General features: G+C 57.3%; 1 pseudogene; it reads right to left on the minus strand.

Annotated features, from left to right (window-relative positions):
• Window positions 1-782: 782 nt before the first annotated feature.
• LOC128948120 (Fc receptor-like protein 4) overlaps window positions 783-25,817 on the minus strand; it is a 93,237-nt pseudogene continuing 68,202 nt past the window's right edge.

The following is a 25,817-nucleotide window of genomic DNA, read 5'->3' on the forward strand; positions in this document are numbered from 1 at the left end:
CTGAGCTGCACAGTGGCTGTAGGGACAGGTCCTCTGTCCTTCTCCTGGTACCGAGAGGGCTCAGGGGCGCGTCCAGGAACCGGCCCCCGCCTGGAGCTGAAACGTGTTGGGGACAATGACAGTGGCCAGTACCGGTGCTGGGTCAGCGATGGGGACAGCACAGCCAAGAGTGACCCCCTGAATGTCACCATCCTGGGTGAGTGCGACCCTCAGGCTGGGGGTGACCCAACCCACGGCTCCCCCATCCCACTTCACCAGGTGCCAGCCCTGTCTCTGTCCCCACAGTGCCCGTGGCAAATGCCACCATCACACCTGGTCCCCTGTCACTCCAGGTGCGTGCAGGTGACAACGTGACCCTGCGCTGTTCAGTGCAGGTGGGCTCAGCTCCTGTCACCTTCACCTGGCTGCACAACAGGCAAGAGGTGGCCCAGGGTCCCCTCCTGCAGCTCAGGGACATCGATGTGCGACATTCGGGCACCTACCAGTGTGTGGCCACCAACCAGCTGGGACAGGACAGGCACCACGTGTTCCGGGCACTCAGCCCTGAGCTGGCCCTGGAGGTGACACCTGGCTCACCCTGGGTCACAGGTGGGGTCACATGGGGTCACCAGGGTGTTCAGAACTCCTGCAGTTCAGGAGGACCCCAATGTGTCCCCTCTGTCCCCAGCAGTGGCTGTGAATGTCGGCAGGACCCTCCTGTTCCTGCTCCTGCTCCTGGCTGTCATCGGGGGCTGTCTCTGGTGGTACTACCAGGGCGGGTGACAAAGGAGGTGGACGAGGGCCTACAGGAACTGGGGGAAAGCCCCACACAGTGGGGGAGCAGCTGTGGCATCACCCAAAGCCCCTGAGCTGGAGGAAACTGAGCCCCCAGTGACCTTTGCTTGGGGTGCTCACAACTTTGGGGGCCTTTTGGAAGGTCCTGGGCTGTCCCAGGAAGGGCCTTGAAGAATATTGGGGTGTCACTAGGATCTCCTGGGGGCTTTTAGGCATGTGTTGGAGAGTTGTGCAGGGATGTTGAGAGCTCTTCAGGGACCCTGAAGCAGTTTGGAGGCTTACCTGCATTCCATTCTTGGGGTTCCTTGAGGCTTGAGGGGTGCTCAGGGGTTTATGTTTCCTGGGGAGGGGGTTGGAGTACCTGGGGACCTCAGGTGTTCTGGGGCTCCTCAGGGGTGCTTTGGGGTGCAGGGGCCTGGCAGTCCAGTAGAAATCAGTGTCTGGTGGGGGCTCAGGGCTCCAGTGGGCCTTTAAAGGTCCCAGGTGGTGTTGGGGCCCAGGGGACACCCCATGATCACCCCATCCTCTTTTTCTTGCAGCTCTCAGGAAATCCCAGGACAGGTGAGTGGGGAGTTCCAGCCATGACTCTGCCTGACTCCCTACCCAGACACCCCTCACAACCCCCCTTATCCCCACAGGGCCCCCCAGAACCCCCTTATCCCCTGCAGGTGGGGGAGGGGCTGGACATGAGGGGGCAGGGGGTAGGCATTGGGGATGTGTGGGGACATGGACATGTCACCCATGGGTGTCACCCCAAACCAGGTGTCTCTTACTGTCCCTTCCAAGGATCCCCAGGTGACCCACGCAGAGCTGCCAGGACCACATGGGAGACTGCAGGACACCTGTGACACCCATGGGAACGTGCTGTGACACTGGGGGACACTGGGCGTCCCCATCCCATGGCTCCCATGGTGGCCCATCCTGCCTGGGGTGATGACCACAAGTCAGGGGGGCTGCACAGGGCACCTAGGGTAGCCCTTTCCCCGTCCCAGTGCTCCCAGTACACCCATGGCTTCCCAGGCTCCTCCTAGTGCCAGGGGACGCTGGACCCATTTCCTTCTTATTTAGTCCAAAAGGCAACTTTTTGGTTAAACTGGCAGCGATGGTGTTTGTTCAGCTTTGTGGGGCTTTAGGAATGGGATTCTCCAGTTCTGGGTTGCCACTAAAACCAGGGGCTGCTGCCCCTTTCCTACCACTCCCCATGGAGGCACAAATATTCCAAAAGTCTGAGGAAAGAAAAATTTCCAGAATCAGCAATGAAAGAACAAAATCAACAGCAACAGCAACAAGGTTTAGAGCCCAAATTGTCACACAAGGAACGATTTCCAGGGAAAACCACCAACAAAGAACAATCCCCGAAAACTTCCCCCCCCCCCCCCCCCCCCCCATTACGTTTCCTCCACCAGAGGAATCTGGCAGAGCCCTGGACCTTCCTTGCTCTGATGGCCAAAGTGGCCTTCAGGAGGCTCTGGATTCTCTTGTCCACTGTCCAAACCCCTTCTCTGCCAGGTTCCCCACATGAGAATCTCACAAAGGCGCTGAGGAGGTCCCTGAGCCTCCCCCTTTCCCAGGGCAGTCAGAATCAGGCCATGGCACAGGGTGGGGTGTCAGAGACAGGAAAAATTTGAAGTCTGGAGACATTTTGGAACAGCTGTGTGTGGCTGGGGTGGGTCAGGCCTTGCCTTTGGTGAGACAGGGACCTGTCTGTCCATCATCTGTCAGCCATGGCACACTGGGGAAAGTGTGACACTTTGACAAAGCCAGCTCCTGAGTGGCCGGGTGACCAGAAATGCCAGCTGGGGAGAGGACCCTTCTTGACCCAACTGGCTTAAAAGGAGGAGCGTGAGGTAGCCAAGTCCCTGACCCTATCTGCTCATGGGGTGTCTGTCCCATCCAGGCAGGAACACAGGACGTGGCAACTCATTTAAATGAGAAATATCTGCCAAGGAAACTGGGAAAAAATCTTGGAATAGAAAGAGACCCATCTCAGAAACTTTTTTAAACTTCAAATATGTTCTGGCTTCCAGGCCAAAGTGAAGGAAAAGGAATAACAGCTCTTTCCCGGGAAATTGATAAACCAGAACAGGACCAACAACACAAACCCAGAACTTTCCCTGCCGCTCAGCCCTGTTGCTTTTTGTGGCAGTAATAAGTGCGGCCAGCAGGGGGCGCTGCAGGAAGCACCCTCGGCCAGCAGGGGGCGCCCCGGTCCAGCTACATCCCTTCCGGGGTCATGGCGTCCTCGGATGGGAGGGAGGAGCGGAAATCGCTCCTTTTCCAAACTCACGGGCACCAATCGGTCCCGGCACCACCACCAGCAGCGGGCAGAAGCCACCAAGGCAGCAGGTTGGATCCCAGTGCCCACTGGCAGCATAGCAGTGTCCCGGGGTCTGGCACACACCCTACCCAACACTCACGAGCGCTGTCCATGATCCTAAATGGAAGGAAGGCAGCGCCTGATCTCAGGCTCATCTCGGGTCCACAGCAGCACCTCTGGTGGCTTTACACCACAATTCCTGCAAACGCTCAGCCTCTCGCTCAGGTGAGGAGGGCAGGGATGGAGCAGCTTTGGGGACGCCTGGAATCCACACAGGATCACTCCCCACACACCCACCACAGCTGCAGACAGAGCCACAGCTTGATATTTCCACACTTTTCCCTCTTGTCTGGCAGCCACGGCCAGAATCCAAACACTCTTCCCAGGCCATTCTAAAGGGCTGCAGGTTTGAGGCAGGAAGGAGGAGGGAACCGGTCAGGTTGTTGAGCAGATTGTTGCGCAATATTCCAGGTTTTTGGGGCTATCTCAGACCCTTGCTGCAAGGGACAAAATGATCAATTGCTGCCTTTCTGGACTGGTTCTCACACAGCTGCCCCTGTCGGGGCAATTTTCAGCCAGCCCTGCTCTGAAAACCATCAAAGGCCCTCACAGATCCACTGCTTGGACTCCCTTTGGGTTTTGTGCTTCTTGAAGTGCCGAGTAAACCACAGGCAGTTTTTTTTCTCCCACAGAATTCTCACCCCTGCAGCAGCTCTAAAGCTGCCAGAATCAAAGCCAAGGGGGCAGGGGGGACCTTCAAGTCATGGCTGGCCGCTTGGGGCTGGCCAGAGCAGGGCTGGGCAGTGGCCATCCCTGTGCAGTGGGGCTGGGCCATGGCTGGGCCCCACCCTTGGATGGCCACCACAACATCAGCCACTCCACAATACTTTTCACTATCTGAACAACATCACAATATTTATTCAACAGTATAATCAATAATATAATATCAATTCATATAATATCCAGTAAAAGTCAACTTCCATTAACTTGTTTCTGTCAATATATGCCAGTAAAGAACTCTTATTCCTGTTCCCACATCTTTACGTAAAAGCCCTGTGTTTCAAAATTATAATAGTTCAGAGAGAAGGGGATTGGGTTTTCCATTCCAAGGGAGGTTCCCACCTTTTTCAGCTTCCTTGATAGAGCTGAACAAAGAAACACCATTTCTGCCAGTTTAACCAAAGAGCTGCATTTTTGTCCCAGGAGCAGGGAACCAGGTCCTTTGCCTCCTTGGAACTGGGATGGGCACCAGTAAGCCACCTCATTGGGAGCACTGGGAGGGGGACTGCAGAGCCACTAAGCACACTGGGCTTAAGAGGATCAAATCTGATTTTGATTTATGTCACAACATATGCTACACATGAGGTGAAAAAAACCTCTGTGGGTTTTACATGTGCTGGAAACCCAGTCCCTGTCAAGGCTTCACACAACCAAGAATCAGGGGAGAGAAAGCTTCAGTGATCGGGCTATGAGTGACCCCCACTGGCTGGTGGGACAGATGCCTGAGGAAAAATATCTATGAAAAAACGCCAGGGAAATCAGGCTGTGGGATGAGACTTTGCATATAAAAGCAGGTAACTGTGACAAAACAGGAGTGTTTTGCTTTGGGTTTCTTGCAGGGATCAGGGGCTCGCTCAGAGGGTCAGTTTGGCCCTCCTCCCCTGTGGGACTCACATTCTCTGAACCTGGGAGAAGCAGTGAGAGAAGCAAAGAATGATCCAAACAATTCTCATCTCATTTACTGCTCCTGTGTTGTTCACACGTGGAATGCATTGTGGAAGATTGTTTACCTGAAGGGAATTGCTAATTGGATTCTGGTGCGAGTGTTTTGATTCTCTGACCAGTTGAATCCAGGTGTGTGTGTGTGTTGGGACTGTCGGCTGACAGTCATGAGATTGTGTGCAGTGTAGTGCAGCTGAGTGATTGGCAGATTCAGTTTAGATGTAATGGAATATAATATAGATTAATACAGTATAATAAAGTACTTAATTAGCCTTCTGATAAGATGAAGCCAGATGCATCATTACTCCCAGTCATTGGGCAAAAATATCACCGATACTAACCCCACTCGCCTTTTCCTCCCCGTGGTCCTTCTTCCCTGCCTGCATCCTATCTTCCCTGCTTCGCTGCTTCCCCGAGGCAGCTCATTCCTTCTCGTCCTGGACGTTCCTTCATTGCCTCCCCGATAGAGCAGATGCTGCCTGCACCCACCCACCGCCTCTGCCACGTTTCCCATGCTGCCCACAACACCGAGCCTGCTGCACCTGCCCACCGCAGCCCCAGCCCGCAGCAGCCAGCCCAGAGTCACCAGTGCCGCAGCACCAGCCCGCAGCCAGCCCACAGCAGCCAGCCTGCAGCCATCGCTCGCCCATGCCAGAGACACGCAGGTGCCGTCCTTGGAAATCACGCCCAGCCACTCACAAAAGCCATGTGGGCTTGCCCTGGCATGCAGCACACACACTCCATCTGCCCAGCTGATGCCCATAGAGCACCCGGGCTTCTTGTGGTAACGCTGTCCCTGTCTTCTGTTTCTCTCTCTATCCTTTCCTGTTTCTACTCCTTTCTCTCCCCCTTTGGTAAGAACACTTACCCTCCTTTTTCAATAAACAGTTCTCTGATGTAATATTGCCATGTTTGATCTTCATTTTCATCTGAGAAACCTTTCAGCAAGAATCCTCCCCGACTCCCCCTTTTACAGTGGGATGGAATAGGGATAGTGGGAGGGGGAATGGGGAAGCCCTGGGTGTACTGCAAACAGTAGGGGAGAGAATAGGGCAGTCCCAGAGGGTATTTGGGCAATTGGATGGGGCTGGGGATCCCCTGCAGGTACAAGAAAAGGGATGGGGGAGCCCTTGGGGATACTGGGAGAGGAAATGGGGAGCAGAGGGTGCCCTGTGTAGCCTTCCCAAACCAATGACTACCTCCCTTGGAAGGATGGGGAACCACAGGAGCCATGGAGGGAGCACCCCCAATGTCACCCAGTGCCTCCCACTTCCCAGAGCATCACAACTTTTGGTGTAGATTGTCATAGATGTCACTGGGTTCCAACGGTTGCCTGTGCAGCTCCATGTACATGGCCTGAGGATCCTCCACTGGGAGTGCCAGTGGGTCTTGGGGGGTCCTGTGGGAATAAGGGGGTGTGTGGAAGGAGATAGGAGGTGCTGGGGGTTTGGGTAAAATGCATATCATGCCTGAAGCCTGCACTCACCTTTCCTGGTGCTTCCTGGCATCTGCAAAGGAAAACTGGAGGAGTGACTCTGGAGACCCTGGGGCCCCCATGCACCCTTGGGAATGCTGAACCACCACCAGACACACAATTCTCCCCAGGTCCCCCCAGTATCCCTGATGCCCCCAGTATCCCTGACCCACACTATTTGCACCAACACCCTGAGTCCCCAGAACCCCAAGCCTGGCAGGGAGGGGGACCTCTGATAGAACCCCAACATCCCTGCAGGACCCTCCAACAGCTCTCCAGGTCTCTGAGGCATGGTCATTGGGGGTTCAGCCTCTCCCAAGTCAGGGGCTGTGGGTGCTGCCCTAGGGCCCTCCTTCTCTGGGGGCCTTCCTACATCTCTCCATGTCCCCCGTTCACCAATTATCACCCACCCACACGGTGCCACCAATGCCAGGCCACAATAACATCCACAAGCAGGAGCAGGAATAAAAGGGCCCCACCGACCCCTGTGGCCACTGCAAAAAACAGAGGGGGACACATCAGGATAACCCATCACCCCAGGGGTCCTGCACTCCCTGGTGTCCCTGTGGGACCCCACCTCTGCCTGTGTGTCCCCATGTTTTCACCGTCAGTGCCAGCTCAGGGCTGAGTGCTCGGAACACACGGTGCCCGTCTTGTCTCAGCTGGTTGGTGGCCATGCATTGGTAGGTTCCTGAATGTCCCACATCGATGTTCCCGAGCCATAGGTGGGAATCCCCGGCTACCTCCTGCCCGTTGTACAGCCAGGTGAAGGTGACAAGGGCTGGGCCGACCTGCACCGAGCAGTGCAGGGTCACCTTGTCACCTGCATGCACCTGATGTGCCAGGGGACCAGAGATGATGGTGGCATTGGCCACGGGCACTGTAGGGACACAGACAGTGCTGGCACCTGGCAAGGTGGGAATGGGGGTGCTGTGGGTGAGGTCATCCCCAGGCTAAGGGCCCCGCTCACCCTGGACGGTGACATTCAGGCGATCACTCTCGGCCACGCTGTCCCCGTCGCTGACCCCGCACCGGTACTGGCCACTGTCATTGTCCCCATCATGCCCGAGCTCCAGGTGGGGGCCAGTGCCCAGCGGTGCCCCTGAGCCCTCCCAGTGCCAGGAGAAGGACAGGGAACCTGTCCCCACAGCCACTGTGCAGCTCAGCACCAGGAGGTCCCTGAGCGCCACCTGTCCCCCAGGGGGCTGCTCTGACAGGGACACCCCCGAGCGTGGGATCCTTGTGAGAGGAGGGGACACCAGGGGACAGTGAGGGACCTGAGGAGGTTTGAGGAGAGACAGGGAGACACCATTGAATAAGGAGTGCAGAGACTGGGGGGAGCTTGGAAAGGAAGCCCACAGGGGATGGGGAGTTCAGGGAGGAGACACCTGGAGAGGGAGGGGTCTGACAATAGAAAGGGGACCCAGGGAACCACGGAGGAAATGGTGGGATCTGGGGAACTTGCAGGGACCTCAGAGAGGGGTGGAGGGACCCAGGGAGGGGTGAGAGGACCCACTGAGGGATGGCGGGACACAAGCCAGCAATGGGGGACCTAGGAACATACCCGGGGCAGGGATTGCAGGACACAGAAAAGATGTCTGAGCTGGAAGGGAGAAGGGACAGGGCTGGGTGGGGGTGGCACCATGGGGACAGAGACACATGGGGCACAGGGTGTGGGGGCTGTCCCCAAACTGTCCCCATGGAGACAGCAGATCCTGTGGGATAGTGTGTGGGGCTAGTTCCCAAAAGATTTGGAGAAGCAAGGGACATGTCTGTGTCATAGCCACCTGTGCACCACATCCCTGTGACACAGACACTTTGGGAACAGGGAGACTGAGGCCATCCTGGGCTGAGGCAGAACATGGGGACACTGTGGACACTCTGGGCATGAGGACACCACGGACACAGCCCATGCAGGCCCAGGTCACCCCCACCAGCTCATGATCCCATCCCCATGATCCCATCCCCATGGCCACATCCTCACCGTTCTCATCCCCTTCTGTCCCTGCATCCCAGTTCCCTTGTCCTTATGCCCAGAGCTCCCTGAGCCCAAAGGTGCCAGTCCCCACATTCCTTTCCCCTCAGCCCCATTCCCAAATTCCTGCATCAGTCAGAGCCCCAGCAAGGTCTGCTGTGTTTTACATGGAGGGCACTGCCAACATTGGGAACATCAAGAGGCCCCACAGCCCCCCTGTGCCCCCTCCCCATCCCCAGGTCGTCAGGCCCTTGCCCAGGGCACTGACCCTACAGGAGCAGCGCCACCTTCCCGGCCATCCCGGTGTCCCCAGCCATGTGCACTGGCTGTCACTCACTGCTGGGGGTTGCTGTCCCCTGGGTGGTGGCTCTTTGGCCAAAGGAGAAGGAAGCGAGGTCAGGTCTTGTCGTCATGCGTAGGTGGCACCTGGTGGGGGCAGGGTGGCCATAAGCTGGGGACAGGCTGGGGGCAGGGTGGGGACAGGATGGGGACAAGCCTGGGTGGGACACAGTGGGACATGGGGTTCCCAGGGGTGGCGAGGTCAGAGGGTTTGGGGAGCCATGTCTGCGTATCCAGGGAAATGGGGAGGTCCCAGGGATTTGGGGCCCTTGGAATGGGGGTGCTGAAGAGGAAGAGCCACTAGGAATGGTGGTGCCATAGGAATGGGTGACCTCAGGGATTGGGGACCCAGGAGTACGTGGGCTCCAGGAATTTAGGGTCATGGGATGAGGATGCTGGGGGAATGGGGGGGGTCTTATAAGAATTGGGGTCCTGAGAGAATCAAGGTTCTGGGAGAAGGAGGATTTCAGGGGATGAAATGAACATGAGAGGCTTCCTTGGGAATGGGGTGCATGGCCATGGAGATCCTGGGGAATGTAAATATTGGGATAGCGGTCCCAGGCAAGGTGGGACATAAGGAATGGGACTCCCATGATTTGATTTCCAAGGGAATGGATGTGCCAGGGAAGGGAAGTGTCTGGGTGGACCCATGAGTCTCAGCTCCTTCCCTAGGTGCCTCAGATTTTTTCGTTGGCTCAGGGCCCAGCACAGCATCCACAAGGTGCCGTCAGTCTGGGTGTCACCCCAGACAGATTCTGATGGGCTCTGGGTCTGTGAAGCTGCTGCAGAGCTGAGAATTCTGTGGGTGGAAAAAGGCCTGCCTGTGGTTTGCTCAGACCTGCAAGAAGCACAAACCCCCAAAAAGAGCCCAAGCAGTGGCTCTGTGAAGGCCTATGATGGTTTTCAGAAAAAGGCTGGCTGGAAACTCCCCCTGGAGGGGTGGCTGAGAGGCAACCAGTCCGGAAATGCAGCAATTGATCATTTTGTCCCTTGCAGCAAGGGTCTGCGAGAGCCCCCAAAACCCTGCAAAAACAACAAGAATCTTCTGAACAACCTGACTGGGTCCATCCTCCTTCCTGTGTCAAGCCTGCAGCCCTTTGGAACAGCCCAGGAAGAATATTTGGGTTCTGGTTCGGCTGCCAGATAAGAGGGAAATGTGTGGAAATGCTGAGCAGGGGCTCTGCCAGAGGCCATGGTGGGGCTGTGGGGAGTGACCCTGTCTGCATTACAGGTGTCTCCAAAGGAGCTCCATCCCTGCCCCCCTCACCTGAGGGAAAAGCTGAGGGTTTGCAGGAATTGTGGTGTAAAGACACCAGAGGTGCTGCTGTGGACCCGAGACCTGCCTGGGGTCAGGCGCTGCCTTCCTTCCATTTGGGATCATGAGAGCCATTGTGGGTGTTGTGCAGAGTGTGTGTCTGGCCCCAGGACACTGCTACGCTGCCAGTGGGCACTGGGATCCAACCTGCTGCCTTGGCGGCTTCTGCCCGCTGCCGGTGGTGATGCTGGCACCGATTGGTGCCCGTGAGTTTGCAGAAGGAGCGATTTCCGCTCCTCCCTCCCGTCCGAGGCTGCCATGGCCCCTGAGGGGATGCAGCTGGACGGGGGCGCCCCCTGCTGGCCGGGAGTTCTCCCTGCAGCCCCCCTGCTGGCTGGGAGTGCTCCTTGAAGCGTTCCCAGCTGGCCACGGTTGTAACTGCCACAAAAACCAACAGTGCTGAGCAGGAGCAAAAGTTCTGGGTTTGTGTTGTTTGTTCTGTTCTTGTTTATAAATTTCTCCATAAAGAGCTGTTATTCCTTTTCCTACACTTCTGCGTGGAAGCCCCATCATTTCTGCAACTAAAAAATGTTTTAGACATGCATATCCTTTCAGTACCAGGAATATTCCCACTTTCCTTGGCAGATATTTCTCATTTAAATGAGTTGCCATGTCCTGGGTTCCTGCCTGGATGGGACAGACACTGCAACAGGGGACAGGGTCAGGGACTTTGTCACATCATGCTCTGCCGTTTAAGCCAGTTCGGCCACCAAGTGCCCTCTCCCCAGCTGGCACTTCTTGTCACCCGGCCACTCAGGAGCTGGCTTTGGCAGAGCGTCACACTGTCCCCACTGTGCCATAACTGACAGACTGATGGACAGGTGGGGCCCTGTCTCACCAAAAGCAAAGCCTGACCCATCCCAGCCACACACAGCTGTTCCAAAATGTGTGCAGACATCAAACATTTCCTGTCTCTGACACCCCACCCTGTGCCATGGCCTTATCCTGACTGCCCTGGAAAAGGGGGAGGCTTTGAAACCCCACAGGGCCTTTGTGAGATCCTCGTGTGGGGAACAGGGCAGAGAAGGGGTTTGGGACAGGGGACAAGAGAATCCAGAGCCTCCTGAAGGCCACTTTGGCCATCAGAGCAAGGAAGGTCCAGGGCTCTGCCAGATTCCTCTGGTGGAGGAAACGTGTTGGGGGGTGGGGGGGGGAAGTGTTCGGGGATTGTTTGTTGGTGGCTTTCCCTGGAAATTATTTCTTGTGTGACAATTTGGACTGTGAACCTTGTTGCTGTTGCTGTTGATTTTGTTCTTTCATTGCTGATTCAGGAAATTTTTCTTCTCTTAGACTTTTGGAATCTTTGTGCCTCCATGGGGAGTGGTAGGAAAGGGGCAGCAGCCCCTGGTTTTAGTGGCAACCCAGAACTAGAGAATCCCATTCCTAAAGTCCAAGAAAGCTGAACAAACACCATCTCTGCCAGTTTAACCAAGCAGCTGCATTTTGGACTAAATAAGGAGGAAAGGGTCCTGTGCCCCCTGGCACTAGGAGGAGCCTGGGGAGCCATGGGTGTACTGGTAGCACTGGGAGGGAGAAAGGGGAGCACTGGGTGCCCTGTGCAGCTCCCCCTGACTTGTGGTCATCACCCCAGGCAGGATGGGCCACCACGGGAGCCATGGGATGGGGACTCCCAGTGTCCCCCAGAGTCACAGCACGTTCCCTGGACGTCACTGGTGTCCTGCAGTCGCCCATGTGGTCCTGGCAGCTCTGCGTGGGTCACCTGGGGGTCTTTGGGGGGGACAGTAAGAGACACCTGGCTTGGGGTGACACCCATGGGTGACATGTCCGTGTCCCCACCCATCCCCCATACTCACCCCCTGCCCCCTCATGTCCAGCCCCTCCCCCACCTGCAGGGGATAAAGGGGCTCTGGGGGGCCCTGTGGGGATAAGGGGGGGTCTGAGGGGTGTCTGTGGAGGGGGTCAAGGATAGCCATGTCTGGAGCTCCCCACTCACCTGTCCTGGGATTTCCTGAGAGCTGCAAGAAAAAGAGGATGGGGTGATCATGGGGTGTCCCCTGGTCCCCAACCCCACCTGGGACCTTTAAAGGCCCACTGGAGCCCTGAGCCCCCACCAGACACTGATTTCTACTGGACTGCCAGGCCCCTGCACCCCAAGCCACCCCTGAGGAGCCTGAGAACACCTAAAGCACCCAGGTACTCCAACCCCCTCCCCAGGACCCCTGAACCCCCTCAGGACCCTGATTCTTCACACAGCCCCTGAGCACCCCTCAAGCCTCAAGAAACCCCAAGAATGGAATGCAGGGAAGCCTCCAAACTTATCGAGAATCCCTAAAGAGCTCTCAACATCCCTGCACAACTCTCCAATACCTCACAAAAAGCCCCCAGGAGACCCCAGTGTCAACCCAATATTCCTCAAGGCCCTTCCTGGGACAGCCCGGGACCTTCCAAAAGGCCCCCAAAGCAGTGAGCACCCCAAGCAAAGGTCACTGGGGGCTCAGTTTCCTCCAGCTCAGGGGCTTTGGGTGATGCCCCAGCTGCCCCCCCCCAGTGTGTGGGGCTTCCCCCCAGTTCCTGTAGGACCTTGTGACACCCCCATTGTCACCCACCACAGCACTGCCACCAGTGACAGCCCGCGATGACAGCCAGGAGCAGAAGCAGGAACAGCAGGGTCCTGCCGACATTCACAGTCACTGCTGGGGACGGGACAGGGACGTAACCCTGTGTGACCCCACCTGTGACCCAGGGTGAGCTAGGTGTCACCTCCAGGGCCAGCTCAGGGCTGAGTACCCAGAACACGCCCATCCTGTCCCAGCTGGTTGGTGGCCATGCACTGGTAGGTGTCCGAATGTCCCACATGGATGTCCCTGAGCTCCAGGAGGGGACCCTGGGCCACCTCCTGCCCATTGTGCAGCCAGGTAAAGGTGACAGGGGCTGAGCCCACCTGCACCGAGCAGCGCAGGGTCACGTTATCACCTTCATGCACCTGATGTGCCAGGGGACCGGTGGTCACGTTATCACCTTCATGCACCTGATGTGCCAGGGGACCGGTGGTGATGGTGGCATTGGACATGGGCACTGTGGGGACACAGATGGTGCTGGCACCTGGTGAGATGGTATGGGGGTGCCATGGGTGGGGTCACCCCCAGCCCGAGGGTCCCGCTCACCCAGGACGGTGACATTCAGGGGGTCACTCTCACCCACACTGTCCCCATCTCTGACCTGGCACCGGTACTGACCGCTGTCATTGTCCCCAACGTGGGGCAGCTCCAGGTGGAGCCTGGTGCCCAGCACTGCGCCCGAGCCCTCCTGGTGCCAGAAGGACAGGGGACCTGTCCCTTCGGCCACCACAGAGCTCAGCAACAGGCTCTTCCCGAGTGCCACCTATCCCCCGGGGGGCTGTGCTGACAGGGACACCCCCGAGGGTGGGACCCCTGTAGGAGGGGGGGACAGCAGGGGACAGTGAGGGACCTGGGTGGTCGGACAGGGGCAGGAGAATCCCAGTGAGGGAGAGGGGGTGCAGAGATGGGTGGGGATTTGGAAACAGGGGGATAGGGGGTTCAGGGAAGGGACACCTGAAGAGAGATGGGGGCGACACCAGGAAGGGTACAGGGATACAGGGAGAGGATGGTGGGACCTGGGGAATGAGTGGGGCCCTCAGAGAGGGGTGGCGGGATGCAGGGAGGGGTCTGGGGACCCAGTGAGCGATGGGTGGACACAAGCCAAGAATGGAGGGACCTGAGGAGGGACCCGGGTCAGCAATGGCAGGACACGGAAAAAGTGCCAGGGAAGGATGGGGGTACCCATGTGGGATCCGGGGAGGGACCAGAGAAAGGAGTAGGGGAGCCAGGGAAGGATATGGGAATCTTAGGTGCCACAGGTCAGGTGTCAGGAAGGACTGGGCGTCTCCAGGCAGGGGACACGAGGAGGCTCTGGGGGCTTCCCGTTCCCATCTCCACACTCACTGTGCACTGTGACATGGAGCCGGGCACTGCTGTTCCGCGCGGCCCCACCCTCGAATTGCACCTCACAGCTGTAATTCCCCGAGTGGAAGACATCCACGGCAGGCACCACCAGCTGTGGGGACCCCTGCAGGCCCCACACCACCTGCTCATCCCGGTAGAACACGTACAGGAGGGGGGCTTGGGGCCGCAGTGGGCTGGGGGTGCTGAGGCAGATGAGAGTAAGGGAGGACCTCTGGGTGGCCATGGGGGGATCCTCCAGCACCGGCACCGAGAAGAGCTCTGGGAAGGACAGGGGTGGGGGATTTGTGAGCCTGAATCCCTGGGGAGGGGCTGTGGGGGTGTCGGGGTGGGGGCTGTGGAGTGCTCACCATGGACTGTCACTCTCACCGGCACTGACCGCCACGACCTCTCTGATGTCCCAAATTTCACTCGGCTTTCGCAGCTGTAGCTGCTGCTGTAGTTCAGCTGCAGGGGGGGCAGGGACGACGGCTCGGTGCCATAGCGGAGCCTCCCCAGTTCCTTCTCCTCTCGGTAGAAGGACACTGAGGTGACCGTTCTGTTCCACGAGCCCTGGCAGCGCAGTGTCACCGTGTCCCCCTCCAGCAGCGACCGCCCCGGCACCTGCAGCACCAGCCAGTCTGGGGGACAGAGGGGACCTGTCACACCTGATGGCACCAGGACCCCTGCATTGTGTCACACCCAGCACACCAGGGGTCCGCAGTTACCACACGGTTTCCCCCACTCTGGGATGCTCTGGGATGTCCCCAGAGCAGGGGACAGGCTCTGGTCACACAGGACGTGACCCATGGAGCAGAGCCCATCCAGAGCTATCAGAGTCCCCATGGGTGCCAGCCTGGGGACACCCAAACCCCCCTTACGTTGTAAGACTATCACGAGGGGGCTGCGTCCGGTGCTGGGTCTGTCACACCAGTAGGTGCCACGCTCGGTGACAGTGACGCGCTCCTGTCTCTCCTGCCACAAGCGCTGCCCGTCCTTTGACCAGGTGGTGGTGCTGGCAGTCCCCGAGCCCTGGCAGGTCAGTGTCACCTGGTCCCACAGACCCAGTGGTGTCCAGGGGGCTCCACCAGGATCTGGGTGGTCTGGGCACCTGCGGGTGCCAGGGGACACCAGCCTGCCTGGGCCACCATGTAGCTGGGGACAGTGGGGTAGGGCCATGGCATCCCCCGAGGACTCACCAGCGAGGCCGAGGGTTTGCGCTTGAAGGGAGAAGGGACAGGGCTGGGTGAGGGTGAAACTCCAGGGACAGCAGCATGGGGGCATGGAGTGTGGGACAGTTCCCAAAATGTCTCAGTGGGGGCAATGGTGTGGCACAGATTTCTTGAGGACAGGGACGCAGTAGCCAACCCTTGGTCAGGCATGGAGACGCTGTGCTGGCACAGGTCACCCCTGCCAGACCCACAGCCACATCCCCATGGCCCTGTGCCCATGGGCCATTTCCGATGGCACCTGTCCCCATGGCCGACCAACATGGTGTTTGTCCCCTTGTCCCTGTCCCTGCATTCCTGTGTTCCTGTCCTGGTCCCAACAGCTGCCCCAGCCCCAAGGTTCCTTCTGCCACATCCTTGTCCCCACATCTTCATCTCCCTGTCCCCACAATCCTGTCTCCTGTTTCTGTCCCCAAAGCTACCCCAAAACTCTGGTCACACTGGGCTCCATGCCGTGCTGGCATCGGGGACCTCAGGGGACCCCACAGCCCCCTCTGCCCCCTCCCCATCCCCATCCCCAGGGTGTCAGGCCCGTGCCCAGGGCACTCACCCCACAGGAGCAGCGCCACCTTCCCGGCCATCCTGGTGTCCCCAGCCATGCGCACTGGCTGTCACTCACTGCCAGGGGTGGCTGTCCCCTGGGTGGTGGCTCTTTGGGCAAAGGGGAAGGAAGCGAGGTCAGGTCTTGTCGTCATGGGTAGGTGTCACCTGGTGGGATTAGGGTTGCCACAAGCTGGGGACAGGCTGTGGACAGGGTGGGGACAGGATGGGACAAGGCTGGGTGGGACACAGTGGGACATGGGGTTCCCAGGAGTAGGGGGGCTCAGGGGATTTGGGGAGGTGGGGATGGGTGTCCAGGGGAATGGGGGGTCCCAGGGATGGGGTCCCTGGGAATGGGGGTGCTGAGAAGGGGGAGTCACTGGGAATGGGGGTCCCCACAGCTGAGGGGATTCAGGGATGGGACTGCAAGAGGAACATGAGTTCCAGGGATTTGGGGTCATCAGATGGGGATGCTGGGGAAATGGGAGATCCTGTGGGAATGGAGGTCCTGTGAAAACCAAGGTCCTGTGGGAAGGGAATTTTAGGGATGGGATGAACAGCAGAGGGTTCCTTGGGAATGAGGGCTCCTGGGCCATGGAGATCCTGGGGAATGTGAGTACTGGGATACGGGTTCCAGAGAGGGGGAGACATAAGAAATATGGTACCCATGATTTGATTTCCAGAGGAATGGAGGTGTCAGGGATGGGCAGTGGCTGGATGGGCCCATGGGTCTCAGCTCTTTCCCTGGGAGCCTCAGATTTTGGGTGATCCAGAGCCCAGCACAGCCCCCACAAGGCGTCGGCAGCCTGCGGGTGACCCAAAACAGATTCTGAGGGGTTCTGGGTCTTTGAAGATCCTGCTGCAGACGTGAGAATTCTGTGGGGGGAAAAAGGCCTACCTATGGTTTGCCCAGCTGTGCAAGAAGCACAAACTCCAAAGCAAGCCCAAGCAGGGGCTCTGTGAGGGCCTTTGATGGTTTTCAGAGCAGGGCTGGCTGGAAACCCCCCCTGCCGAGGCAGCTGTGAGGGAACCAGTCTGGAAATGCAGCAATTGATCATTTTGTGCCGGTGCCCAAGGGACTGAGAGAGCCCCAGCACTACTGCAAATCCCACATCAATCTGCTCAACAACCTGACCTGGACCCTCCTCCTCCTCCCTGCCTTGTCGTGCATGGACAGTGGCCGCATGCCCCGCACCCACCACAGCTGCTCTCTCACTGCTCTCCACACCTGGATGGGGAGAGAAAATTGAGCAAAGGGTTCCTGGGTTGGGACAAGGACCAGGAGAGATCACTCATCAAATCCTGTCATGGGCAAAACTGCCTCGGAATTAGAGATATGAATTGAATTTATTGCTGTCAAAATCAGAGCAGGATAAGAAGTCTAATAAACCCTTCCATACACCTTCTCCGCATTATGAATAACTTTGTATTCATTGCCTTTCAATATATTGGTTTCCCCCAATTATTTTGATATAATACAGTTTGTAATCTATTTTTAACTGCTTTTGATACACTACTATTTCTCACCTTTTTACCCTAATCGCTGTGTAGAATATATATTTCAGTGTGATTATTATATTATAATTTAGGCTCTCAAAAACTATCAAGATAGAGACAATTTTCTGTGTGGTTTAACATTAACTGTTGCATAAGTAGCTAATGCCTTTATTTGTGTAACTAAATGACAATGGTGAGAATAACTCAGATAATTTTGTGAAATAGCTAATGTTGATTTAATGTACTGGTGGGGTATCTGATCTGTATGAGAAGAACACATGGAGAAGTAGCAAGTAAATAAACATCAAAAGGAACCTCCATTCCCATGGTACCTCAATCTCCAGTGATTTCCCCCCATTTTAAGGACCCCATCCCTGGGATCCCCCATTCCCCCGGACACCCATCCTCAGGTCCCTAAACCCCCTGAGCTCCCCACGTGTGAGAATCCAATTTCCCACCATGTGCCACCCAGTCTTGTCCCCAGCCTGTCCCCAGTTTGTGGCCACCCTGCCCCCACCAAGGGCAACCTACATGGGAGGACAGACGTGACCTCGCTTCCTTCCCCTTCATCCGAAGAGCCGCCAGCCAGGGGAGCAGTGGCCACAGCAGCGAGTGACAGCCAGTGCACATGGCTGGGGACACCGGGATGGCCGGGAAGGTGACGCTGCTCCTGTGGGGTGAGTGCCCCAGGCATGGGCCTGACACCCTGGAGATGGGGAGGGAAGGGGGCACAGGGGGTCTGTGGGGTCCCTTGAGGTCCCCAATGCCAGCAGTGCCACCCTGTGTTACCCACAGTGGACCTTGGTGGGACTGGGGATGTATGGTGGCTTTGGGAACAGGAAGAGGGAGGAAGGAATTTGGGGATGGGGATGTGGGGACAGGAATGTGGGGACTGTCACCTTTGGGCTCAGGTAGCTCTGGGGATAGGGACAAGGGAACTGGGATGTGGGGACAGAAGGGGACAAGAACAGTGAGGATGTGGCCATGGGGTTGGGATCATGGGCTGGTGAGGGTGACGCGGGCCAGCATGGGCTGTGTCCATGGTGTCCTCTCGCCCGAGATGTCCACAGTGCCCCAAGTTCTGCCTCAGCCCAGCGTGGCCTCAGTCTCCCTGTTCTCACGGTGTCTGTGCCACATGGATGTGGTGCATGGGTGGCTGTGACACAGACATGTCCCCCTGCCTCTCCAAATCTTTTGGGGACCACCCAGAAACAATTTCCTACCAGAACTGCTGCCCCCAGAGGGACAGTTTGGGGACAGCCCCCACACCCCTTGCCCCTGTGCTGTTTCCCCTACAGTGCCACCCCCACCCAGCCCTGTCCCTTCTCCCTTCCAGCCCAGACCCTCGGCCTCGCTGGTGAGTCCTCAGGGGATGCCATGGCCACACCCCGCTCTCGCCAGCCCCATGCTGGCCCAGGCAGGCTGGTGTCCCCTGTCACCCACAGGTTCCCAGACCACCCAGCTCCTGGTGGAGCCCCCCTGGAGGCCGGCGGTGCTGTGGGACCAGGTGACACTGACCTGCCAGGGCTCAGAGACCGCCAGTGCCACCACCTGGTACAAGGACGGATGGCGCTGGGGGCAGCCGGGACCTGACCGCCTCACTGTCACCGAGAGTGGCACCTACACCTGTGACAGACCCGGCACCGGGCTTAGCCCTGCTGTGAGAGTCTTAGATTGTGAGGGGACTTCAGGTGTCCCCAGGCTGGCACCTTCAGGGACCCCAAGGGCTCTGGGTCGGCTCCTCTCCATGGGTCACCTCCTTTGTGGCCAGAGCCTGGCCCCTGCTCTGGGGACATCCCAGAACACCCCCACTGTGGGGGAACACTTTGTTGGAATTGGGGACTCCTGGTGCACCCAATGGGGGGGTCCTGGCGCCATCAAGTACGACATGACCCCTCCAACCCCTAGACGGGCTCGTGCTGCAGGCGCCAGCATGGACGCTGCTGGAGGGGGACATGGTGACACTTCGCTGCCGGAGCTGGCGAAACAACATGGTCACCTCGGTGTCATTTTACCATGAGGGGAAGAAACTGGAGGGGCTCCGTGATGGCACCGAGCTGTTCCTGTCCCCTCTGCAGCAGCACCACAGCGGCAACTACCACTGTGAGGGCTGGGTGAGCAAAGTGGTGTCAAAGTGGAGGGTGTCAAAGAGGGTTACAGTGACAGTACACAGTGAGTGCAATGATGGGGACAGGGATGCCCGACATCCTCCAAGGATTTCCTACCATTGCCTGAATCCTTCATCCCTCTCTTTACTCCTTTCTGGGTCATACGAAATTTCCCAAGTCCCTCTTGGTTTCCCCCATGACTGCCCAGTTCCGCTTCCTGATCCCTCATCCCTCTCTTTGTCCTCCCCATCCCTCCCTGGATTCCCCACCCTTTCCAAGGTCCCTGCTCCACCCTCTGCTCTCCCTTCCTTCCATGGGTCCTGCAGCCCATCTATAAACCCCAAATCATTCCCAGAGTCTCCTCAGTCTCTCTTGTGGTTCCACATCCCTGCCCGGGTCTCTGCACCTTTCCATGGGGTCTCACCATTGTCCCTATATCCCAACATGCCTCCCAGGGTCCCCTTCTCTTCACTGGGATCCTCTCTGCTACCCTCCAATCCTTTCCTTTCCCTCCCGTGTCTCCCATGCTTCCTGGGTCCCCAATCTCTTCTGTGTCCGTCCACAGGTGTCCCACTCCCAGGGGTGTCCCTGTCAGTGCATCCACCCGGGGGACAGGTGACACTGGGGGACAGCCTGGTGGTGAGCTGTGAGGTGGTCATGAGGACAGGTCTCCTGTCCTTCTCCTGGCACCGGGAGGGCTCGGGGGCACTGCTGGGCATCAGCCCCCACCTGGAGCTGCACCACGTTGGGGACAATGACAGCGGCCAGTACCGGTGCCGGGTCAGCGACGGGGACAGCGTGGCCGAGAGTGACCCCCTGAATGTCACCGTCCTGGGTGAGCGGGACCCTCGGGCTGAGGGTGACCGAACCCAAAGCAACCCCATCCCACCTCACCAGGTGCCAGCCCTGTCTCTGTCCCCGCAGTGCCCGTGGCCAATGCCACCATCACCCTCAGTGCCCTGTCCCACCAGGTGCATGCAGGTGACAACGTGACCCTGCGCTGCTCGGTGCAGGTGGGTTCAACCCCTGTCACCTTTACCTGGCTGCACAATGGGCAGGAGGTGGCCCAGGGTCCTCTCTGGAGCTCAGGGACATCGATGTGGGACATTCGGACACCTACCAGTGCATGGCCACCAACCAGCTGGGACAGGATGGGCACCGCATATTCCGGGCACTCAGCCCTGAGCTGGTACTGGAGGTGACACCTGGCTCACCCTGGGTCACAGGTGGTGTCACACAGGATTGCTGGGGGGTTCAGGGCCCCTGTAGTTCAGGGTGACCCCAATGTGTCCCCCTCTGTCCCCAGCAGTGGCTGTGAATGTCGACAGGACCTTCCTGTTCCTGCTCCTGCTCCTGGCTGTCATCGGGGGCTGTCACTGGTGGCACCACATGGGTGGGTGACAATGGAGGGGGGGGACAAGGTCCTACAGGAACTGGGGGAAAGCCCCACACAGTGGGGGGGCAGTTGGGGCATCACCCAAAACGCCTGAGCTGGAGGAAGCTGAGCCCCCAGTGACCTTTGCTTGGGGTGCTCACAGCTTTGGGGGCCTTTTGGAAGGTCCTGGGCTGTCCCAGGAAGGGCCTTGAAGAATATTGGGGTGTCACTAGGATCTCCTGGGGGCTTTTAGGCATGTGTTGGAGAGTTGTGCAGGGATGTTGAGAGCTCTTCAGGGATCATGGAGCAGTTTGGAGGCTTACCTGCATTCCATTCTTGGGGTTCCTTGAGGCTTGAGGGGTGCTCAGGGGTTCAGGGTTCCTGGGGAGGGGGTTGGAGTACCTGGGGACCTCAGGTGTTCTGGGGCTCCTCAGGGGTGCTTTGGGGTGCAGGGGCCTGGCAGTCCAGTAGAAATCAGTGTCTGGTGGGGGCTCAGGGCTCCAGTGGGCCTTTAAAGGTCCCAGGTGGGGTTGGGGACCAGGGGACACCCCATGATCACCCCATCCTCTTTTTCTTGCAGCTCTCAGGAAATCCCAGGACAGGTGAGTGGGGAGTTCCAGCCATGACTCTGCCTGACCCCCTACCCAGACACCCCTCAGAACCCCCCTTATCCCCACAGGGCTCCCCAGAACCCCTTTATCCCCTGCAGGTGGGGGAGGGGCTGGACATGAGGGGGCAGGGGGTAGGCATTGGGGATGTGTGGGGACATGGACATGTCACCCATGGGTGTCACCCCAAGCCAGGTGTCTCTTACTGTCCCTTCCAAGGACCCCCAGGTGACCCACGCAGAGCTGCCAGGACCACATGGGCGACTGCAGAACACCAGTGACATCCATGGGAACGTGCTGTGACACTGGGGAACGCTGGGAGTCCCCATCCCATGGCTCCCATGGTGGCCCATCCTGCTTGGGGTAATGGCCATGAGTCGGGGGGGCTGCACAGGGCACCTAGGGTAGCCCTTTCCCCGTCCCAGTGCTCCCAGTACACCCATGGCTCGCCAGGCTCCTCCCAGTGCCAGGGGACGCTGGACCCATTTCCTTCTTATTTAGTCCAAAAGGCAACTTTTTGGTTAACCTGGCAGAGATGGTGTTTGTTCAGCTTTGTGGGGCTTTAGGAATGGGATTCTCCAGTTCTGGGTTGCCACTAAAACCAGGGGCTGCTGCCCCTTTCCTACCACTCCCCATGGAGGCACAAATATTCCAAAAGTCTGAGGAAAGAAAAATTTCCAGAATCAGCAATGAAAGAACAAAATCAACAGCAATAGCAACAAGGTTTAGAGCCCAAATTGTCACACAAGGAACGATTTCCAGGGAAAACCACCAACAAAGAACAATCCCCGAACACTCCCCCCCCCCCCCCCCCCCATCACGTTTCCTCCACCAGAGGAATCTGGCAGAGCCCTGGACCTTCCTTGCTCTGATGGCCAAAGTGGCTTCAGGAGGCTCTGGATTCTCTTGTCCCCTGTCCCAAACCCCTCCTCTGCCATGTTCCCCACATGAGGATCTCACAAAGGCGCTGAGGAGGTCCCTGAGCCTCCCCCTTTCCCAGGGCAGTCAGAATCAGGCCATGGCACAGGGTGGGGTGTCAGAGACAGGAAAAATTTGAAGTCTGGAGACATTTTGGAACAGCTGTGTGTGGCTGGGATGGGTCAGGCCTTCCTTTTGGTAAGACAGGGCCCCGTCTGTCCATCATCTGTCAGCCATGGCACACTGGGGACAGCGTGACACTTTGACAAAGCCAGCTCCTGAGTGGCCAGGTGACCAGAAATGCCAGCTGGGGAGAGGGCCCTTGGTAACAAAACTGGCTTAAAAGGCAGAGCATGAGGTAGCCAAGTCCCTGGCCCTATCTGCTCATGGGGTGCCTGTCCCCTCCACACTGGAACCCAGAAGTTGGCAACTCATTTAAATGAGAAATATCTGCCAAGGAATCTGGGGAAAATTCCTGGAATGGAAAACCCATCTCAGAAATTTTTTTTAATTTCAAAGATGATCTGGCTTCCAGCCCAAAGTGTAGGACAAGGAATAACAGCTCTTTCTGGGAAATTGATAAACAAGAACAGAACCAACAACACAAACCCAGAACTTTCCCTGCCGCTCAGCCCTGTTGGTTTTTGTGGCAGTAATAGGCGCGGCCAGCGGAGGGCGCTGCAGGGAGCACTCCCGGCCACCACAACAACATCAGCCACTCCAAAATACTTTTCACTACCTGAACAACATCACAATATTTATTCAACAGTATAATCAATAATATAATATCAATTCATATAATATCCAGTAAAAGTCAACTTCCATTAACTTGTTTCTGTCAATATATACCCGTAAATAACTGTTATTCCTGTTCCCACATCTTTACGTAAAAGCCCTGTAATTTCCAAAGTTACAATAGTTCAGAGAGAAGGGGGTGGTATTTTCCATTCCAAGCGAGGTTCCCACCTTGTTCAGCTTCCTTGACACAGCTGAAGAAAGAAACACCATTTCTGCCAGTTTAACCAAAGAGCTGCATTTTTGTCCCAGGAGCAGGGAACCAGGTCCTGTGTCCCCTAGCAACTGGATGGGCACCAGTAAGCCACCTCATTGGGAGCACTGGGAGGGGGACTGCAGAGCCACTGAGCACACTGGAGTTAAGAGGATCAAATCTGATTTTGATTTATGTCTCAACATATGCTACACATGAGGTGAAAAAAACCTCTGTGGGTTTTACATGTGCTGGAAACCCAGTCCCTGTCAAGGCTTCACACAACCAAGAATCAGGGGAGAGAAAGCTTCAGTGATCGGGATGTGAGTGACCCCCACTGGCTGGTGGGACAGATGCCTGAGGAAAAATATCTATGATAAAACGCCAGGGAAATCAGGCTGTGGGATGAGACTTTGCATATAAAAGCAGGTAACTGTGACAAAACAGGAGTGTTTTGCTTTGGGTTTCTTGCAGGGATCAGGGGCTCGCTCAGAGGGTCAGTTTGGCCCTCCTCCCCTGTGGGATTCACATTCTCTGAATCTGAGAGAAGCAGTGGGAGAGGCAAAGAATGATCCAAACAATTCTTATCTCCTTTTCTGCCCCTGTGTTGTTCACATATGGAATGCATTGTGGTAGGTTGTTTACCTGAAGGGAATCGGTGATTGGATTCTGATGTGAGAATTTTGATTCACTGAGCAGTTGAATCCAGGTGTGTGTGTGTGGGGACTGTCGGCTGACAGTCATGAGATAGTGTGCAGTGGAGTGCAGCTGAGTCCTTGGCAGATTCAGTTTAGATGTAATGTAATGTAATATAATATAGAATAATACAGTATAATAAAGTACTTAATTAGCCATCTGATAAGATGAAGTCAGATGCATCATTCCTCCCAGACATTGGGCAAAATTATCACCAATACTACCCCCACTTGCCTTTTCCTCCCGGTGGTCCTTCTCTCCTACCTGCATCCATTCTTCCCTGCTTTGCTGCTTCCATGAGGCAGCTCATTCCTGCTCGTCCTGGACATTCCTTCATTGCTGCCCCAACCGAGCAGATGCTGCCTGCACCCACCCACCGCCTCTGCCGCGTTTCCCATGCTGCCCACAGCACCGAGCCTGCTGCACTTGCCCACCGCAGCCCCAGCCCGCAGCCAGCCCACACCAGCCAGCCTGCAGCCATCGCTCGCCCATGCCAGAGACACACAGGTACCGTCCTTGGAAATCACGCCCAGCCACTCACAAAAGCCATGTGGGCTTGCCCTGGCATGCAGCACACACACTCCATCTGCCCAGCTGATGCCCACAGAGCGCCCAGGCTCCTTGCGGCAACACTGTTCCTGTCTTCTGTTTCTCTCTCTATCCTTTCCCCTTTCTAGTCCCTTCTCTCCACATTCACTAAGAACACTTATCCTCCTTTTTCAATAAACAGTTCTCTGATATAATATTTCCATGTTTGTGCTTCATTTTCACCTTAGAAACCTTTCAGCAAGAATCCTCCTCGACTCCCCTTTTACAGTGGGATGGGACAGGGGTAGTGGGAGGGGGAATGGGGAAGCCCTGGGTGTACTGCAAGCACGGTGGGGAGAGAATGGGGCAGTCTCTGAGGGTACTTGGGCACTTGGATGGGGCTGGGGAGCCCCTGCAGGTATGAGGAAAGGGATGGGGGAGCCCTTGGGGGTACTGGGAGAGGAAAGGGGAAGCAGAGGGTGCCCTGTGTAGCCTTCCCCTGAGACATGACCACCTCCCTTGGAAGGATGGGGAACCACAGGAGCCATGGAGGGAGCACCCCCAGAGACACCCAGTGCCTCCCACTTCCCAGAGCATCACAACTTTTGGTGTAGATTGTCATAGATGTCACTGGGTTCCAACGGTTGCCTTTGCAGCTCCATGTACATCACCTGAGGATCCTCCACTGGGGGTGCCAGGGGGTCTTGGGGGGCCCTGTGGGAATAAGGGGGTGTGTGGAAGGAGATGGGAAGTGCTGGGGGTTTGGGTAAAAGGTGTATCATGGCTGGAGGCTGCACTCACCTTTCCTGGTGCTTCCTGACATCTGCAAAGGAGGGGTGACTTTGGAGACCCAGGGGCCACCATCCACCCTTGGCAATGCTGAACCACCACCAGACACACAATTCTCCCCACGCCTCCCCAGTATCCCTGATGCCCCTCAGTATCCCTGATGCCCCCCGCAGTATCCTTGAACCACCCCACTTGTACCAACACCCTGAGCTCCCAGACCCCCGAGCCCAGCAGGGAGGGGGAACCCTGATAGAAGCCCCAACATCCCTGCAGGACCCTCCAACAGCTCCCAGGGCTCTGAGCCATGGTCACTGGGGGCTCAGCCCCTCCCAAGTCAGGGGCTGTGGGTGCTGCCCTATGGCCCCCCTTCTCTGGGGCCCTTCCCACCTCTCTCCACGACCTCTGTCCCCCCATTGTCATCCACCCACACGGTGCCACCGGTGCCAGGCCACATTGACAGCCACGAGCAGGAGCAGGAACAAAAGGGCTCCACTGACCCCTGCACCCACTGCAAGAAACAGAGGGGGACACATCAGGGTCACTCATCACCCCTGGAGTGCTGCAGTCCCTGGTGACCCTTTGTGAGGGGGACATATCAGGGTCACCCATCACCCCAAGGGTCCTCTACTCCCTGGTGACCCTGAGTGACCCCACCATGTCCCTGTGTGTCCCTGTCTCCTGCGGTGTCACCTCCAGGACACTGGG

Source organism: Melozone crissalis, unplaced genomic scaffold, assembly GCF_028551555.1.
Source record: "Melozone crissalis strain CALT ecotype California unplaced genomic scaffold, PUWL_Pcris_2 ptg000114l_1, whole genome shotgun sequence".
Classification (NCBI taxonomy): Eukaryota; Metazoa; Chordata; class Aves; order Passeriformes; family Passerellidae; genus Melozone; species Melozone crissalis.